Source organism: Myotis nattereri (genome assembly GCF_964212035.1).
Source record: "Myotis nattereri genome assembly, chromosome: 2".
NCBI classification, from domain to species: domain Eukaryota; kingdom Metazoa; phylum Chordata; class Mammalia; order Chiroptera; family Vespertilionidae; genus Myotis; species Myotis nattereri.
Window position 1 is genome coordinate 114793381 of NC_138076.1, and position 20441 is coordinate 114813821.

At 42.8% G+C, this 20441-nt stretch overlaps 1 pseudogene across 1 annotated transcript; it reads left to right on the forward strand.

Annotated features, from left to right (window-relative positions):
* Window positions 1-1008: 1008 nt before the first annotated feature.
* On the forward strand, window positions 1009-2547 carry LOC308513826 (heat shock protein HSP 90-beta-like; annotated as a pseudogene). The gene is made up of 2 exons: window positions 1009-1196; window positions 1434-2547. The product of its transcript is annotated as a heat shock protein HSP 90-beta-like (transcript).
* The last annotated feature ends 17894 nt before the right edge of the window (window positions 2548-20441 follow it).

The following is a 20441-nucleotide window of genomic DNA, read 5'->3' on the forward strand; positions in this document are numbered from 1 at the left end:
TTCCTTGACACAAGCACTGCAAAACCACAACAAGATAGAGCAGGATAGTGTGAGAATTCATCACTTTATTCAGAACAAAGCACAATTTAAAACTTAAGAATTGTTTCTTTCTGGAATTTTCCACTTAATATTTTTGGGTCAGAGTCAAACTCAGAAAGCAAAACCACATATAAGGAAGGGACTCTTGTAGTTGGGAAACCACACAAAGCTTTGGTGTGATGGTACCTGGGGAGTGATTGATGGGTAGGGGACTGGAAAGGCTGGCAAAGAGCCTTAGAGGGGCAAGATCAAGGCTAGCTTGTGGAGAGGAGAAGCAGAGTTTGTCACCTCAGAATATGCCTTTTGGGGGGTATTGATTGTTTTAAGTTTGTTATTTTAAGAAACAAGAGTCAAGAAGAACCTTTGCCCTTTCTAACCATCTAAAAGAATTTAAATAGAGGACCTGCTCCAGTAAGGGAGCCATCTTCATAGATAACTATGTTTTAATATAAACTAGGTGTGATAAAAGGGAGGGACCTAGCAAGGCCCCTTTGACCAAAGTCCTCACTGTATCCCACTGTTAAAGTTGGCTCAGGAAACATTTGTTTAGCAAACATTTGCTTTCCATCTCCATGTGAATTGCCTTCCTGCCCTTTGAAGTCCCAAACCACAACTGCAAGCCCCCCTCCCCCCATGTTCCCTTTCTCCTTAGCTAAGACCTTAACTGTCCCATTTGTCCTCTGGCCCCCTATCTTCTTATTGAACCCCTGTATATACATATACAGTAAATTTGGTTATTTCTCCTGTAACCTGTCTCTTGATTAATTTGATTATTATTCCAGCCAGAAGAACTTAGGAGGGTAGAAGGAAAATTATTTTTTTCTTCGCTACATTTTATTGCTTCATCAGAAGGGTTTGATTTTTTTTTTTTCAAAGAAAAATTTTCAGCAGTTTGTGAGCCAAATACAGTCCCTGCTCTCTAGTACTTGTATCTTGTCACCTTAAAGATGCCTGAGAAAGTGGTACACCATGCAGAGGAGGAAGTGGAGACTTTTGTGTTCCAGGCAGAAATTGCTGAAGTCTGAAGACTTGGAAGACCTCTTGGCAGTCAAGCACTTCTCTGTAGAAGGTCAGCTGGAATTCGGGGCATTGCTACTCATCCCCCATTGGGCTCCCTTTGACTTCTTTGAGAACAAGAAGAACAACAAAAACTCTATGTCCATCATCTATATATCTATATATAGAAAAGCCAAGCGACCGGAACTCCGGAACAACTGGAACAACCGTTTGCTTTGATGTGCACTGTGGCCCCAACCGTCCCCCCCACCCCCCAATTGAGGGTGGGGCCGGTCAGCCAACCTCCCATGTCCCCTCCTGCTGGCCGGCCCTGCCCCAATTGGCCCCAATCAGGGCGGGCCGGCCGGATCCCACCTGTGCACGAATTCATGCACCAGGCCTCTAGTGTGCTCATAATGGACAGCTGTGATGAGTTGATACCAGAGTACCTCAACTTCATCTGCGGTGTGATTGACTCTAAGGACCTGCCCCTGAACATCTCCTGAGAAATGCTCCAGCAAAGTAAACTCTTGAAGGTCATTCGTAAAAATATTGTTAAGAAGTGCCTTGAGCTCTGCTCTGTGCTGGCAGAAGACAAGGAGAACTATAAGAACTATAAGAAGGAGAACTATTCTATGAAGCATTCTCTAATAACCTAAAGCTTGGACTCCATGAGGACTCGACTAGTTGGGGATGCCTTTCTGAGCTTCTGCACTATCACACCTCCCAGTCTGGAGGTGAAATGACTTCTCTTTCAGAATATGTCTTTCATCTGAAGAAGACCCAGAAGTCCATCTATTATATCACTGGGGAGAGCAAGTTGCCAACTCTGCTTTTGTGGAGCGATTTGGAAATGGGGCTTTAGAGTAGTGTATATGAAGGAGCCGATCGATGAGTACTGTGTGCAGCAGCTCAAGGTGTTTGAATGAAAAAGCTTGGTCTCAATTACCAAGGAGGGCCTGGCACTACCTGAGGATGAAGAGGAGAAAAAGAAAACGGAAGAGAGCAAGGCCAAGTTTGAGAACTTCTGCAAACTCATGAAAGCAATCTTGGATAAGAAGGTTGAGAAGGCAACAGTCTCCAATAGGCTTGTGTCTTCACCCTGCTGCATTGTGACTAGCACCTATGACTGGACAGCTAATATGGAGTGTATCATGAAAGCCCAGACACTTCGGGACAACTTTATAATGGACTACATGATGGCCAAAAAGTACCTGGAGATCAACCCTGACCAACCCATTGTGGAGACTCTGCACCAGAAGGTGGAGGCAGACAAGAATGACAAGGCTGTCAAGGGCCTTGTGGTGTTACTGTTTAAAACTGTGCTGCTCTCTTCTGACTTTTCACTTGAAGATCATCAGACCTACTCCAACTGCATCTACTGCATGATCAAGCTAGGCCGAGGCACTGATGAAGATGAAGTGACAGCAGAAGAACCCAGTGCTGCTGTTCCTGATGAGATACCCCCTTGAGGGTGATGAGGATGACTCTTGCATGGAAGAAGTAGATTAAGAGTTTCTATTTGCAGATCTTGCATCCTCTATGTAGTGTCTTCATGGCTCTCCCAGCAGCCCTGCATGGCCCTGGTCCACCTGGTTTCCCCTAACTGATATTTAGTAGTTTTTTCTCTCCTGTCTTTGCCTAAGGCAGGTTACAATGGCCTCAAGCCTTCTCTTCTCATATTTGATATTAGGTTTGGATGTCCTGTATTGTGGGTTTTTGAAATTTTGTTCTGAAATTAAAGTATGCAAAATAAAGAAGATGCAGTTTTTAAAATTTTTTCCTTCATACAAAAATATAAGTAAAAAGTATAAAATAATGAAGGTAAAGTACAAATTAAACATTGCAGATACAGCCTTCTGTGCATTCCCACCCACCTCCATTCTATTCACCGCCCTTCTTCCTGGACCTAACTATTATTTTGAGTTTGGTGTTTTTTATGCATCGCTTTTAGTTTTTATACAATATTTAGATACAGAAATAATATTGTTTTGCCTGCTAGGCAATGATATGTATTTTACTGCAACTTTTCTGACTCAACATTATGTTTGAAATCTATCTATGGTAATACACAAGGCTTTGGGTAATTCGTTTTTTAACTATCACATAGTACAGAAGAATACATCACTACTTACCTGTCTAGTCTCCTAATGATAAATGAGGGTTTGTGGGTCTCCTATGCACATACTTGAGTTTCTCTGAGGAACATCTCTAGGAACGGAGTTGCTGGGGCATAGAGTGTACACCCCCTCAATTTCACTAGACAGGCTGTTTTCTAAAATGCTTGTACCTACTTGCACTCCTACCAGGAAAGTATGAAAGTTTCTGTTTCTCCACATCCTCTCTAACACTTGATATTGTCATACTTAAAATTTTTTTTTTGCCAATTTGATGATAGTGGAATGGCATCTCACCTTCAGTTCCTCAGTTACTAAGTAGAGCATGTTATCAGGTCCCTCTTTTGTATATTTCCAGTTAATATCAATTGTCTGCTTCCCTATTGAGTTGGTTGACTCAAATTGATATGTAGAGTTATTAATATTTTCTGGACACAGCTCTTTTATTAGTTTTCTGTATTTACATTTTTTCTCTCAGACTTTGGTTGGCTTTTTCATGTTGTTTATGGTATCTTTTCTTGTATGCAAGTTTTCCAATATCAATGTAATTGAATGAATCTATGTTTTCCTTTATGTTTTGTGTGCATACCTTAGACTTTATTTCCTTCCTTGACATCATGCAGATGTCCTATATTTTTTCCTTCTAAGAGTTTTGCTTTCCTCATTGAGTCTAATTTTATTTTCTTATATTGACAATCAGTTGTCCCATGGCCACTTATTGACTAGTCCATCCTTGCCCTCTGACTTGTAGTGTTACTACTGTCAGAGACCAACATTTCCTGGGTGCATGTTCCATTGCTGTCCTGTCCCACCAGCCTGTGTGTCTCTTCCTGCTCCTATGGCAAACAGTCCTATTGACAGTGCTTAATGATAAGGAATGACATCTGAGAAGGTGACATTTCCAATAGTCCTGGTAATTTGACCCTGTGTTCTTGCACACACACTTCAGAGTTGTCCTGTAAAGTTACACACAGCAGTCACTGAAGTAATGATTTTCATTGCACTGAACTTATATAATAATTTGAGAGAGATTTGGTATTTTTTAAATGGTCATCCCATCCACAAACAAGAAATAGCTTTTCCTTTATTAGGTCTTATGTCTTTCTATAAAATGTTATAGTTTTCTAGTAAAGGTCATGTGGATTTTTAGAGTTTTTTCTTTGATACCTTCCCTTATGTTTTCTATTGCTATTATGAATTATTGATTTTAAATTATACTTTCATTTTTGTTGGATTTGTTTTGCAGATGGTTTGTGCTTTCAGAACAAGTAACTTACGAGTTGACCATTATTTTTATATATATATTTTTTTATTGATTTCAGAGAGGAAGGGAGAGGGAGAGATAGAAGCATCAGTGATGAGAGAGAATCATTGATGGGGAGTCAAGCCTGCAACCCAAGTATGTGCCCTGACCAGGAATTGAACTGTGACCTCTTGTGTCATAGATGGATGCTCAACCACTGAGCCACATTGGCTGGGCTTGACCATTATTTTATAAACTAGAGGCTTGGTGCATGAAAATTCATGCACTGGAGGGGGGGGTCCCTCAGCTGGGCCTGCCCCCTATGACAGTTCAGGAGCCCTCAGGGGTGGGAGGAAACCCGGCAATCAGGGAAAGGTGACTCCTCATCACACCTCTGCTGCTGCCACTGCTGGCAGCACAAGCCTCAGCCGGCCCTGGTTACCTGAGCCTCGGGCGGCCCTGTGCGGTTGGGCAGCCGCCATCCAAAGGTAGCTTGTGCCTTGGGCCGGCTCTGGGCAGCTGGGGGGCTGAGGGGACACAGCCAATAAGCATATTCCCTCCTTATTGGCTGTGGGCGCCGCCATTTTGAGGTGGCATGAGGGTCAATTAGCATATTCCCTCTTTATTAGATAGGATATGAGTTGACCATTACAGGTCCTGTTGCTGGTTTGCCTGTCCAGTGCTCAGCTAATGCAAGAGTGTGGTACTAACTCATTTGCTCTGGCCCATTTTACAAATCACTTATCACCTAGTTCTGCTGTGCGGCTGATAACCTCTTCTGCTAGGGAGCAGTTTCTTCTTTCATCCTAGAAAAATATATATTGTTTACTCTGTTTTGTGAGTTATAGATACACAGAGAGTCATCTGAGAAAGCTATGCTGGTTCAGTGAACTGGCTCAAAAAGCGAGGACTAAATAAAGATGACTCCTTCCATCTCCCAGATCAGCTCACAGACTTACAACACATTAACTGCCCCAAATCCATATAGTCATGCCACTTAAACAAATAGGAATAGACACCCCACCCCCAAGTCTTCGATATTTATTTTAATGTTCCCGAGAATAGAAAACATTAAAGTGAGGAGAAGTGTGATTTGTCTTGGGGCTGCAGCCCTATCCTAGGAGATAATCCAGACTCTACATCTCTCAAAAGAAATAATGTCACTCCAATAAATATGATTTCTCTTTTAAAAAGTGAAGGTCCCATAAGAATATCAAGTCCGCTCTTGTCCTGCCCTCCCCACAGAGACACTGCCTGCATTTTCTCTTCATTTCCTTCATGTATTAGTTTCTTATTGTTGCTGTAATGAGTCATTAACAACTCTACAGCCTGAATAGCACCCATTTATTTTGTGATAGTTCTGGAAGTCAGAAGCCCTAGGGATCTCACAGGCTAAAGTCAAGATGTCAACAGGACTGCGTGTTCTTTAGGATCCTACAGGGGAGAATTTGTTTCCTTACCTTTTCCACCTAGAGCCGTGGTCGGCAAACCGCGGCTCGTGAGCCACATGCAGCTCTTTGGCCCCTTGAGTGTGGCTCTTCCACAAAATACCACATGCGGGCCCACACGTACAGTGCGATTGAAACTTCGTGGCCCATGCGCAGAAGTCGGTTTTTTGTGGAAGAGTCAGTATTTTGTGGAAGAGCCATACTGAAGGGGCCAAAGAGCCGCATGTGGCTCACGAGCTGCAGTTTGCCGAGCCGCGGTTTGCCGACCACTGATAGAGGAATGCATTCCTTGGCTCATGAATCCTATCTCCAAAGCCAGCTGCACTGCTCTGATTTTGCCTTCCTCATTGCATCTTTCTCCTCCCTGATTACCTTGAGCCACCGGGATATCCCAGGATAATCTCCCATCTTAAAATCCTTAACTTCATCAAATCTGCTCAATGCCACTTGCTGTGTGAGGTCACACATTACCAGGTTTCAGAGGTCAGGCTGTTGGCATCTTTGAGGGGCACTATTCTGCCTACCACACTTTTAGACCAACGTTTTTTAAACTAAAAGTTGACTCATTAGTGACTCACAGAGTCAATTTAGTAGGTTGAAATCAACATTTTAAAATAAAATCAGAGTAGCTTGCCTCTAGTAAGGTTAAGTATTGTTTCATTGAGTAAGGTTTCGTACCATTTAATGGACTTTGGGTTTCGTGTGTGTGTGTGTGTGTGTGTGTGTGTGTGTGTGTGTGTGTGACATTGGTTAGCAATACAAATAGAAACTATGTTTCTTACTGTGAGCTTTGATAGGAAAGCAACTATGGAACTATCATAATAACCTGGGCTTTCTGCCTCAGGGCTCTCCAATCCATCCTCCACACTGCTGCCAGAAAATTCCTCTTAAAAATACATTGGACATGCCACTCTGCTTAAAATTCTCTGAAGGCTCTCACAGCGAGTTAGACATTCTCTGCTTGGTCCTCCAGACCCTTTGCACTTTCCATCATGGACTGCCTCAACCAGGATCCTTGGCCTTGACTTTCACGTGGGTGTGGACATTGGGAAGCACTGACAAAGGTCAGAGGACTGGAAGAGAGAGGAATTTAGGGTACTTTCCCCCACCTTCTTCTCTGCCAGGCAAGACCAGCTTCATGGGTCTGCAACCTGTACAGCCTCACAGGGCCCCGTGTTCAGAAAGACTTCATGCTTGGCTTAGTGCCCTGCTATTTCCAACTTGGAATTCTTAATAATTTTTGAACAAGGGCCTTCATTGTCATTTTGCACTGGGCCCTGCAAATTATGTCACTAGTTCTGTTGTCAGGCCAGAGGTGGCAGTGACAAAGGCACAGCACTTGTCTGAGACCCATTTCCTACAACTGCAACTTACCTGCTGGCCTCAGCAGTTCTAACCAGGAGCTAGCTTCCTGCTGTTGCTGGCAGTTCCCTTTAACATACCCACTTTTTAAGTAGTCCCTTCGTTAAATTCACTTCACCACTTGCAAGAGTTCCAAATGTTTCCTGTCAGGACCCTGACTGATAAAACAGTCTACTGGACAAACTCCAAAATCTTGGCATTAGTGTCTAGACCAAGGGTGGGCAAACCTTTTGACTCGAGGGCCACAATGGGTTCTTTTTTTTTTTTTTTTAATATATTTTTTTGATTCTTCACAGAGAGAAAGGGAGAGAGATAGTTAGAAACATCGATGAGAGAGAAACATCGATCAGCTGCCTCCTGCACATCTCCCACTGGGGATGTGCCCGCAACCCAGGTACATGCCCTTGACCGGAATGGAACCTGGGACCTCTCAGTCCGCAGGCCGACGCTCCATCCACTGAGCCAAACCGGTTTCGGCCACAATGGGTTCTTAAACTGGACCGGAGGGCTGGAACAAAAGCATGGATGGAGTGTTTGTGTGAACTAATATAAATTCAAAGTAAACATCATTACATAAAAGGGTACGGTCTTTTTTTTTTTTTCTTTTTTTTTTTAGTTTTATTCATTTCAAATAGGCCGGATCCGGCCCGCAGGCCGTAGTTTGCCCACGGCTGGTCTAGACTCTTCACAATTTATGCCCCTCCCCCCAACACCCATCTTTGTAGTTTTTTCTACCATGCTACCTCCTTCATGCTATAATCCAGCTCCATCAATCTTCTTCTTGTTCTCACAAATATGCTTTGCCTTTCCAGGTCTGTGCTGTAAATGCTAAAGATTCCCCAATACACATTTTCCACTTCTTCCATATTAATAAAATTTTAGCTGTTCATATTGCTACCCACATTAAGGAGCATGTTCCAATTTCCCTTGTAGGAAGTGTGGCCATGTAGCTAAAATCTGGCTAGTGTTTGTGTGGTGGGCAGATTCCAGGAACTGTCCCTAAGGACTCCTGGATCATTACCTCCGCTGGTTCTTCTCTGTCCCTTTTTTAAATATTGTGGCCTGAAATGCAGCATCTTGGACTACAAGGATGAGGAACCTCCTCAGGGTGGTAGAATAAAGATGTGGAATCTGTGTCCCTGGAGATTTTATGGAACACAGTCTTCTTACCAGCTCTGGATTAATGCCTAAGGGAATAAGGACTTTGACATAAAGGAGAAATAAACTCTTCTTATGACACTAATATTTGGGATTTCTATTTCTTACCAATGAACCTGATCCTAACTAATGTTATACCCACCATCATTTACTAATTAAATATTTATCAAGAACCTCATTTCCCAAGCATGGAGCAAACAAGAGTGAGAAGGGCCAAGAGTGTGGGTCTTTTGACTGCTTGAGGTCATGGAGGTGGTCAAAATGGTCCTGCCCATAACATATTAGAAGTGGCCTGAGGACCTGAAAATACACCTCTCCCAAAAATACAAACAGCCAATAGATATATGAAAATATGTTCAATCTCACTGGCAATTAGGGAAATGCAAATAAAACTACAGTGAAATACCACCTTACACCAGTTAAAGTGTTGGAGAGGTTGTGGAAAAAAATGGAATACTCATTCACTGCTGGTGGGAATGTAGACTGGTACAAACACTATGGAAAGCAGTCTGTAGAGTCCTCAAAAAATTAAAAATAGACCTACCATATGACCCAATAACCTCACTCTTAGGTATATACCCAAAAAAACTCAAAATCATTTATATGCAAAGATATTTGCACCCCTATGCTCATAGAAGCATTATTCATGGTGGTAAAGACATGGAAACAGCCAAAGTGCCCTGCAAGAGAGGACTGGATAAAGAAGGTGTGGTACATGTACACAATGGAGTACTACACGGCCATAAGAAAGGATGTAATAGCATCATTTACAACCACATGGATGGACCTTGAGATTATTATGTGAAGTGAAAAAAGTCAGACATAAAAAGCTAAGAACGATATGATTTCACTCATATGTGGGCTATAGAACTGAAACTTAGGAACACAAACAGCAGTGTGGTGGTTGCCAGAGGGAAGGGGGTGCGGGGAGAAAGGGATCCTAATATGAGGTGACAGGAGAAGATTTGACTTTAGGTGGTGGGCACATAATACTATATACAGATTTTGTAACTTAATAATCCACACATGAAACCTATATGTCCATGTTGACTAATGTCACCCCAATAGAATTTAAATTAAAAAAAAGAAGTGCCCCTAACTGGAGCTTTAATCTCCACCTAAGTTATCAGAGAAAAATATTCAATACAGTATTATAAATGCACAACTTTAACCAGCCTCTCCATTCAGTTTGTCATTTACAATTCAGAGTAATCATAGTGGCACAATTTGAATCAAGGAAGACATATAATAAGCGCATATATTTTTAGAAGGCTGCTTCAGTCTCACGGGGAAAAAAACAGATAGCTAAGAAATATAACCAGAAAAGAGGTAAAATTCATAGTCTAGGTCAGAAAATTTAATGCATTCTCATATGAATCAGAGGACAATGCCAGGGCTGAAGATTTCTAGGGCATCTTGAGTGATTCGTACACTGACTCATTTCAGTGTGTTGCTGGTTCCATCAGGGATGGATTCTGAAGGGCTGCCATGTACGGTCAGAATGAATAAAATCCACATCACAGATGCTATTATGAGGCTTCCAGCCTCTCTGGAGCTGTGAGTGCAGCCATGAGGGAGACATGGGGACAAGGAGCAGAAGAGGCAGCTTGCTTAGAATGAAACCTCACATGTCTGAGATGGAATATAATGGCCTCTAAAAATAGGTGCTAAGAAACCATTCTGTCAGGAAATAATATATCACAAAGTTAAGCTTTCCACTTATGAACTTCAGAAAAGCTTTTCTTTTTCTCTGCTGTGATCTAAAGGGGGAAAAGCCCTTCAGCATGTGGAAATGCAAGAACTCAGGATTTAGACATGGGGATTCTGTGCCCTCTTTATCTAGGTCATTTTTTTAAATGACATTGAACTAGCAGGGGCAATGAGATCCTTCAGCTCAGTGTAGTGTCTCATATTAGTGGACTGAGGTTCTGGGGACTGGGTTCCCAGAAAACCAGTACCTTCAGCAAAATACTCACTCCCATCCTCACCCCCACCTTCATCCAGTGCTTTCATCCCAGAAGTGCTGTAAAATCATCCTTTGGAGTTGAAGATGCTTCAAACATAAACGACTGCTGATGGTGACTGAGCGGGAAGGAGCACGGGTGAAAGGATAGCGTAAGGGGAAGTGTTCAGGACTGAACTGTGTCCCCCCAAATGCCCCTGTTGAGGCTCTAACCCCGCAATGTGACTGTATTTGGAGATTCAGCCTTTAAAGAACTAATTAAGTTAAGTGAGGTCATAAAGGTGGGTCCTAATTCGATAGGACCGATGTCCTTATAAAAAGAGGAAAAGACACTAGGACACTAAACAGAGAAGAGGATGTGTGAGGTCACAGCGAGAGGACAGACGCGTACTAGCCAAGGAGCGCGCTCTCAGGAGGACCCAGCCTGCCCACACCCTGATCTTGGGCTTCCAGCCTCCAGAACGGTGAGAAAATTAATCTCTGCTGTGTAAGCCCCCAGCCTGTGGAATTTTGCTCTGACAACCCCAGGAGACTAATACCGGAAGTCACATTTATTAATCATCCTCTAGGTGACAAACTTAACACATGCCATTAAGTTCATGCTCACAACAGCCCTGGAATGTAGGGAAAAGCAGAGAAAACAAAAGTATAGAGAGAGCGGCACTCTGGTCACAGAATGGGGGAATCTAAAGCTGGACTCATGTTTAATTTAAAGCCAAACTGTTTTCACTGTGTTAGAGGTTCTCAAGTATTGGTGTGCTTCACAGCTATTTATGGAGTTTGCTAAAAGTTTTGAGGCCTCTTTCCCACACCAGGTCTTCGGCATGAGGCCCTGGCCTCTGTGTTTTCCTAAGCTCCCAGGGGTGCTGACTGGCCGCCCTGCCCCCGCTCCCCAGGCTCGAGGAAAGTTTCCTGTCCGTTGTTTTTTCAACATTGCATGGTAAGACTAGTAAAGCTAATATACTATCTTTCCTAACCTCTCACCTTTGCTGGAACTCCAAAAGCTTTAATTTTCATTAGCCTGTTGCGGGGCAAGTTTCCAATAACATCAATTTAAAATACAAACATCAACTCTGATTTGGCACGTGATTTTCCATGATCACAGAACCCTGGTGGCTCTGTTTCCGAGGGTCTGTCTTTATTTATTTATTTATTTATTTTTAATATATTTTATTGATTTTTTACAGAGAGGAAGGGAGAGAGATAGAGAGTTAGAAACATCGATGGGAGAGAAACATCGATCAGCCGCCTCCTGCACATCTCCTACTGGGGATGTGCCCGCAACCCAGGTACATGCCCTTGACCGGAATCGAACCTGGGACCTTTCAGTCTGCAGGCTGACGCTCTATCCACTGAGCCAAACCGGTTTCGGCTCCGAGGGTCTGTCTTGCTCTGCAATCTGACGTATTCGTATATGAGTCTCAGAATTTTACTATGGAAATCTCTGTAGTCTATGAGCCATTTACTGTCAACCACACCCAATACCACAAATCTCAGCAGGATGAAACGCCAAATTGTTTTTGGAAAGCTAATAACTACTCCTTAATTCTTAATGCTTTGTGAATCTAATATTCTGTTTATTGTATTCTCATAAAATTGTGTACCCAGAGTTACTTCTGCCAGGGTATTATCATTTTGTGAAGGGAACAAGACAAATCTAGATATTCCTTCCCTATTTTCTTGAGCTGTCTAATTAGTCTTAAGGAGAAAGATACTCATATTTTCTTAATTCCAGAGAATATCTTTTCTTTGCATGTCACATCCCCAAGGTGTGGATCTGCTGAGCTGCTTCACAATCAGGCAGGAACATAATTTGCTTCTAAGTGATATTTTTGAGGCCCGGTTCTTGATTTCTTCTTCACTCTTTGAGGAATGCAATAAATTCAGAAACTCGGTTTGGCTTTGAGAATTGTTGCTTATTCCCCAACTGTTTCTCTAGGGAACAAGAGGGAATAAGAGGAAGCGAGAAGGCAAAAATCAATGGAGACTGCATAACTGGGCTCTGTGCCTCCATCGGGTGTGAACCTGAGCAAGTGCACTCTCGGCAGGTGGAGGCTGTGGGCCCTGGGTGGCCAGTGGACCGGCAGGCAGGGGGCTGCTATCAGCTCAGACAGAGGCAGCTGCAGGGTACAGCAGTCCTGCTCCTTGCAGCTCAGAGGAAAACTAGTACAGGAAGAACGCAGCTCTCCAAGAAGGCCCTGCAGAGAAGAGCCGCAGCACCGGCTCTGCGGAAGGAAGGCATGTGCAGGCTCTGCTCTCACACCAGGAGGAGGGGAAAGGTGAGGAAACACATGCTCAGGGGAGGACCTGGAAGCAGCAAATGGTATAAGGTGGCCGTGGTCTGAACACAGGGCACCTGGCTCCAAGTTCAGTTTGCATCGTTTGTGATCAGAGATCCGCCTTATGTTAGGCGATTCCTACTCCCAAGGGTAGAAGGAATAAGAGCTTTTGTCCCAAAGCAGCCACAGAGTGGCAGGGCCCCGAAGATTCCACACATAACTTCCACTACTACCATGGGATTAAGGGGACCCCTCTTTAGGTTGGACCACAGGGCAAGTTTAACAAGCCATGATTCTCTCCAAACATTTCCCACTAAGATTATAGCTGTCCCTCTAATCATTCAAATTTTCCTTTCAAACACTCCTATCCCATCTAGCCCAGGACTTCAGTTCTTTCCTCCTGTCGACCTTAAGCAATCTATGCCCGGAAAAGATGCACAGGTCAAAACTGACCCTATACTTAGAAATGCAGCGTGTGAAAATGTGCACGTATTGATGTGGAAATGGGCTGGAAGGGTGTCACTGAGCCAGAGGGTGGGTACCTTTGGGGAAGGGAGTGGAGCCAGAGCAGGGCCCAAGAGAGACTGATGTTTCACCACTGCTATTTGTTTCCATGTATATCTTTATAATTTTAAAAATGCCAAGAAATGTTTGATGAGTTGACAACATTTTAATTGAATAAAATAATTCTTGCCTGGAGCAAAAAAGGGTATACAGACAATAGCTTAAGAGAATTGAATTAATTTCCAATACCCTCATATTTGAGTCCACTTTTCTTAAAAATAATATACTATGCAATAGTCAAGATCCAAAAAAAGGAATACGAATAACAGGATGGCCCTGGCTGGGTGACTCGGTTGGAGCACCATCCTGTATAGCAAAAATGGTTGCGGATTCGATTCTCCGTCAGGCATATACCGAGATTGTGGATTCAATCCCAGGTTGGGGTGTGTACGGAAGGCAGCTGATTGGTGTTTCTCTCTTACATCAATATTTCTCTCTCTTCCTTCCTCTCTCTCTAAAAAACTAACCAATAAAAACATATCCTCAGGTGAGGATTAAAAGGGGGAAAAGAATAACACAGTGGTGCCCATGTCCTTATTTCCTAGCTTCGGAAATCAGACACTGCCACTACAGAGAAGCTGCCCCTCACACACCCTGCCACTGGCACATGACCATTCTATGAGAAGTGAGAACTGATGTAGGAGTTGTCCTATGTTTTACAGATGGGAATTCCAGAAAAGGCCTCTCAGGAAGCAAAGAGAAGGGGTTCAAGGAAAGCCTTGGGGTGATTTTGCATTGTTTTGTGTCACCTGCGATAATGCTTTCTTCCTTTGGCAAGAAGGGATTAGGCAGAGGATGTCTGAGACAAAGGCAGCAGTGTGCTGTGGGCAGCTGCCCCTCAGAGCTGTGCTATGATTGGCCTACTTCCTGGGAGCATGTTCCCTGTCCTGTCCGCTGTGCCTGTGGCGGTCGTTCCCTGTCCTGTCCGCTGTGCCTGTGGCGGTCATCCGCTCATTATGTGTGCGTCACCAGGCACCTAATCAGCATCAGCTTTGTGGCCTTGACGTTAAATGACACTTGCTTCCTGCAAACTGTAATCAAAGGAAATAGAGAGTGCTGGCGAATAAAACATTTTGTGTTCTTTTCTATTAGCACTTGAAATTGAGTTTTTTCTAATACGTTTTTGCATTCTGCAAGCTCAATCAAACGCAATGGATGTGTCTGTGGAAATTAATGATGTAATTAAAGAATCAGTTCCCCCTGGGTCATTTGCTGGTGGTTACAGATGTTCTTCACCCCTTTTTCTCAGCAGAGTTGATGAAGCCCAGGTTGATTTTATGTAAATAAACTATGGAACGCTCACAAAGATAAGATATAAATAAGAACCACAAACTAAACTTTTTCCCAATGGCGAAGACTCTGTTTCTGATTATTCTAAAACCCCCTTTTTGAGGGGGAGGAGGAAATAAGTATGTTTTGAGATTCTGTTGTTGTTTGTTTTCCTGGAAGAAATGACATTTAAATAATTCTGCGTATATTAACTTACCTGTATGTTAGTGCCAAGTGATCAGGCTTGCAGTGCTCCTCAGGTTTATAATTGTACATGGGACGTGACGATTTGTACCTTGTCTAAGGAAGTGCCCAGGGCTCTGTCAACAGGCAGCAGCAGCTTTACATGTATGTCAGTTTGCGTAGATGTCAAGGGACAGCAAACACACACCAGAATAGTCCCTCTCATGTCCTCATAATTAGAGAGAGGACACGGTGGGTCTGCCTCATCCATCCATCATGGAGTCAGGATGGGAATGGAAATGACTCACTGATCAAAATAGCAGAATTAGATCCATCTGGTTCAGACGCCTCTCCTCAACACATCCAGAGAGTTCCTCTCACTGGGAAAATTAAAAAGACAAAAGGAAACCAAATGAGAACTAAAAAATGTTATCTATCATTTACCTAAAATCACAATATCTGATATATAGTCAGATATCTATATATGTATAAGCCCAGCGACCATTACAGCAGAATGACCAGAATGACTGGTTGCTATGACACATGCTGACCACCAGGGGGCAGACACTCAACGCAGGAGCTGCCCCCTGGTGGTCAGTGTGCTCCCACAGTGGGAGCACTGCTCAGCCAGAAGCTGGGCTCACAGCTGGCGAGTGCAGTGGTGGTAGCAGGAGCCTCTTCCACCTCCGCTGCAGCACTAGAGAGTGGCGAGCCAAGTGGTAAGGAGTGAGCAGGCAGGCAGTTAGGAGCGAGCAGGTAGGTGGTTAGGAGAGAGCAGGCAGGTGGTTAGGAGCAAGGGGTCCCAGATTGTGAGAGGGTGCAGGCCGGGCTGAGGACCCCTCACCCCATGCATGAATTTTGTGCATTGGGCCTCTCGTATAGCATTATATCTCAGTGGTTCTCAACCTGTGGGTCGCAAACAATGAAAATACATCCTGCATATCAGATATTTACATTATGATTCATAACAGTAGCAAAATTATGGTTATGAAGTAGCAACGAAAATAATTTTATGGTTGGGGGTCACCACAACATGAGGAACTGTATTAAAGGGTCACGGCATTGGGAAGATTGAGAACCACTGTTATATCTAATGTAATTTACTGAGCATTAACTAAAATATAACCAAATTTACGATGATTTCAAATAACAGCTACGTTTTCAAAATGGCTCTGCTGCCAGCCTCTCCTCCCTGACCCACCCTGTGGCCCTCAGCCCGGTGCAGGAGGGGCTGCCCTCCTGGTCTTGTTACTCTTCTTTCACCAGCCCGATTAAGTATGTCTGCTGCACCTCTCAGCCTCTGTCTCATCTAGATTTCATGCCAATGTGGTCATGCCATTTGTCCTAACAAATCAGATAACAGAGGTGAGCCATAATTATTTTACCCTCGTTTAATAGAAAAAAAAAATGAGGCCAGAGATGCTCCAACTTGCCCAAGATCCTGTTAGTCAATGCTGAAGTCAGAGCTAGGATTCCAAATTCCAAGCCCCCAGTACCTTTCTTCACACCATATGCTCTTGTCTTATAAGAACAATTGAAAGATGCTAATTAAGAAAATGCTAATTAACCAGTGCACCTTGAGAAACCAACAGCACATACAGGAATGTCAAAAGGAGACGTTCATTTGCATAGACATGATGTATCTTCTTAGAGATTGTAAAACCATATTCTCGGGATGTTTTTACTGAGATTCGAGGAATGACACTTGCTTAAGGCGACTGTTTCGCGGAATCCCAGGAACCCTGAAGTCCTGTGGGTTGTGCTGCGTTTGGATTTGCCATCTGTTTCTTAGCAGATGTGTTAGCATTTCAAGGCAGCAGGAGAAAAGTCAGAAAATTAGCTAGAAGAATATAATGCCCTTATGTAATAGCTGCTTTCATGAAGTTAACATCAGGTTCTTCTTTGGCCAGCAATGACTAATTCTTGAAATGATTCAGTTTCCTTTTGCCACAGCTTGTTGAATAGTTTTCTTACATAATCTTTTGTCAAAACTTTTCTGTTAAACACACACACTCACACACACACACACACACACACACACAAACTATGACAACTAACAAATATAAAGGAAAATTGTAGCCATTTCCACGGAATAAGGTTAAACTCAGGGTCTGGTTTCACCTTCACCTTGAACTCGACTAGTGCCAACAAGGCCCAACTCTACCAGCAAAGCAGAGAAGTGTTATTCTCTCAGAATGAAGCTGACTGTCCTTTCTCCGTTGAGAGAGGGCACTCTGGAGGCAGCTGTGCTTGCCCTGGCTCCAAGGTTCATGGGTTGATTGATCCCCATAACCAGAGATTCACAGCTCACACTCTGCTAAATTCCCTTAAAGTTGCATTTTGGAAGGTAAGTCCTGAGCTAGAGACATTTTCTGCTCGAACATGGTGAGGTTTTTGGTGGAGAGAGTGGATACACCCTCTGTGGTTTGTTCCTCCTGCATCTAACTTTAGCCCAAATAGTATCTAGACTCCAGGGAGGGGTCAGGGCTGAGCCTGCTGCCTCCTGCAGGCTTCCAGGGCTCTGGATGATTCCTGAGCTGCCACACCCTGCGCTGCATGGCCTCTTCCCTGAAATGCGACATAGTGGATGGTGTTGGCATTTTCCCTGGCATGGAAGCCATGCATACCTATACTCAGAAGAGGACTGAAGGCTGCTGGAGGAAAAGAGGTCTCAAGTTTACAAATTCCTGTTCCCTCTTGGAGTCCACAGTACTTACGCCAATGTGGAGGTTTAAATAAACATCTTGCATGAGATAGACAGGTCACATTGTCCTGGGGGATCAAAATAAATCCACACATTTTCACCCTCAAGATCTACTTCTCACTCCTGTTTTATGTGAATTAATGTTTGACTGCAGCGCTGCTGCACATGCCCTCCCTTTGGGACCACAGCTGCCATTGTATCCTCTGCTCAGGACACTGTTGGCTACCACACCTGAGCGGGGAGAGGACTGAGAAAACCACAGCAGTGGCTCTTATAACTGGAATCAGCTCTCCACGCTTTGCTCATGTTTCATTGGCCAAAGCAAGTCAGGTGGCCACACTGACTTGGGTTAAGTATAAGGGTTAAGTATAAGGCTCCTCCAGGCAAAGCTAGTGCATATTTGTGAACAATAAAACAAGCAGTGATGCTAATTAAATGTTAGACCCATAATTTCTAACACTTTCAGTTCACAAGAGTTGGGGTAGGCCAGAGACCACCCGGCTTGCTCACCCTCAGCTGTCACCAAACCACTATTTACTTGGGACTGGTGTCCTTTGAACTACATCCATCTCGACTAATTTTTTCCTTTAATAACATAAATAGTAACATAAATAATAAATAAATATATTCTTCTTGTGAAATATGCAGACAATAAAAATGGAACAAGAAAAGTCTGATAGTTCCTAAAACAATTAAAAATTGGACTACCATAGGATCGAGCCATCCCGCTTCTGCGTGTATCGCCAAGAGAAAGGAAAACAGGGTCTGGAAGAGATATTTTCACACCCATATTTATAGCAGCTTTATTCACAATAGCCAAAAGGTAGAAGCAACCCAAGTGTCCACCTACAGAAAAATGGATAAATTGAACGTATTTATATACAATGAAATATTATTCAGCCTTAAAAAGAAAGGAATTCTGACACATGCTACAGCATAGGTGAATATTGAAAACATTTATCTAAGGGAAATAAGTCAGTCACAAAAAGACAAATACTGTATGATTCCTCTTGTATGAAGTAGTCAAATTCATGGAGACAGGAAGTGGAATGGTGGCTGCCAGGGTCTGAGGGGAGGGAGGAAAATGGGGGTCATAGAGTTTGTTTTGCAAGATGAGAAAGTGCTAGAGATCTGTTGCCCAGCAATGTGGATATACTTAGCGCCCCTGAGCTCTGTACTTAAAATGGCTAAGATGGTAAATTTTATGTTTTATTTTTACTGCAATTAAAAGATTAAAAATTTTTTAAATTAAAATCAAAGCAAGAGTCTCTTTGATGAGCACTTTCCAACCTCATTTACCTCCCTAAGGTTAATATCTGCTTATTAATTTGGAGTGTATCCTTACACATTGCTGATGTGCTTACACACATTCCTACATAGATAAAAATATAAACAGTTTGTCCACACAAACAGCTGTTTTCTACTTCACATATATTACAAAGCATTACATATATTTTCAGCCATATGGTTTTGCATCTGATAGTACAGAGTGAGGCAAAAGTAGGTTTACAATTGCTCTTATGGAAAATAATACAATAATTAGTAAACAGTAATATAAGAATAAAGTCTGTGTTTCACATACAACTGTAAAGAGATATTTTAATGCTGGTTTATATTGGTCTAGATTTTAAAAAATTGCTACAGTGATCAATAGCATGAAAGTATAATCAATTATTTAACCATTTTAATGGACATTAAAGTTAGTTTACAACTTTTCTCTTTGAGCCTATGTGAAAGTATTTCTCTATATTAGATAACTAAAAATGCTTTCTGGGGCCATCAGGTGTGTGTATTTAGTTTTTTAATTTGCGCCGCCACGTTGCCCTCCGAAAGAGCTGAACCACCCAGAGAGCAGGACATGTCCATTTCCCCACTTTCTCAACACCTGCTACGATCAGTCTCTTCAATTTTTTTGCCAAACTGATGTTTGGCAATGATATTTCCTCCCTGTTTAGTTTGCATTTCCCTGATTGCTATTGCAGTTGAGGATCTTTTCGTTCAGTTGCTGGTTATATGTGTGCTTTCCTCTTAATTGTCTTCTCACATTCTTTGTCCACTGCCCTCATTTCTTAAATCCTCACCCGAGGATATGTTTTATTGATTTTAGAGAGAGAGGAAGGGGAAAGAGAGAGAGAGAAGGAAACAAACAAACATCTGTGAGAGGGAAACATGGATCGGTTGCCTCCTGTACTTGCTCCAACTGGTGATCGAACCGGTAACCTCTTTAATGTACAGGCCGACGTTCCAACCGACTGCGCGGCCCAGCCAGGGCCCGCTTTGCTTTTTCACTCTCTCTTCACGCATTTGTAAGAGTTATTTATATATTCTGTCTGTTCACCCCTTGTCTTTTATTACATAAGTTGCAAATACCTTTGTGCACCATTTGTTTTTCGACAGCCTGTTTTTAGTTTTTCCACTTGCTGCTTCCAAGTACAACCATTGTCATTTACTAAGTTCCTATGCACACATACGTCTGTTTCTGCACTAACTACTGCGTTCCACTGACCTGCTTATTCCTTCCCTTTTATGTCACCCTGTCTAAATTACTATAACGTACCGTGCACTTTGAAACCCTCATTAGTCTCCCATTTGAAAGTCAACCTTGCTGGCCTGGCGCAGACTCTTCCCACTGAATTTCTGATAACATTTGACATGGGTTGTAAGATTTGGGTTGGGGAAGCAAGTTTTGACTGGTGTTGCAAAGAAGAATATATAGATTAATTGGGGGACAACTGATATTTTAAAAATATTGACTCATCCAAACTAGGAATGTGGTTTATCTCTCCATTTATTCAGATGCTCTTTTTGTCCTTTTATGTTTTCAATAGAGGCCTGATGCACGAAATTCATGCAAGAATAGGCCTTCCTTCTCCTGGCTGTTGTCACCAGCTTCCCTCTAGCACCTGGGACCTGGGCTTTGCAACACGCTTCATCCAGAAGGTCATCTGGAAGGACATCTGGAAGGACATCCTGTCTAATTAGCATATTACACTTTTATTATTATAGATATTTTTTCTCACAAGTGTTACCTTTTGCTTATTGAGTTTATTCCTAGGGATTTTAGAGGTTTGTTGGTGTTGTGAATGGCATTGTTTTCAATTGCATTTTTTACATTT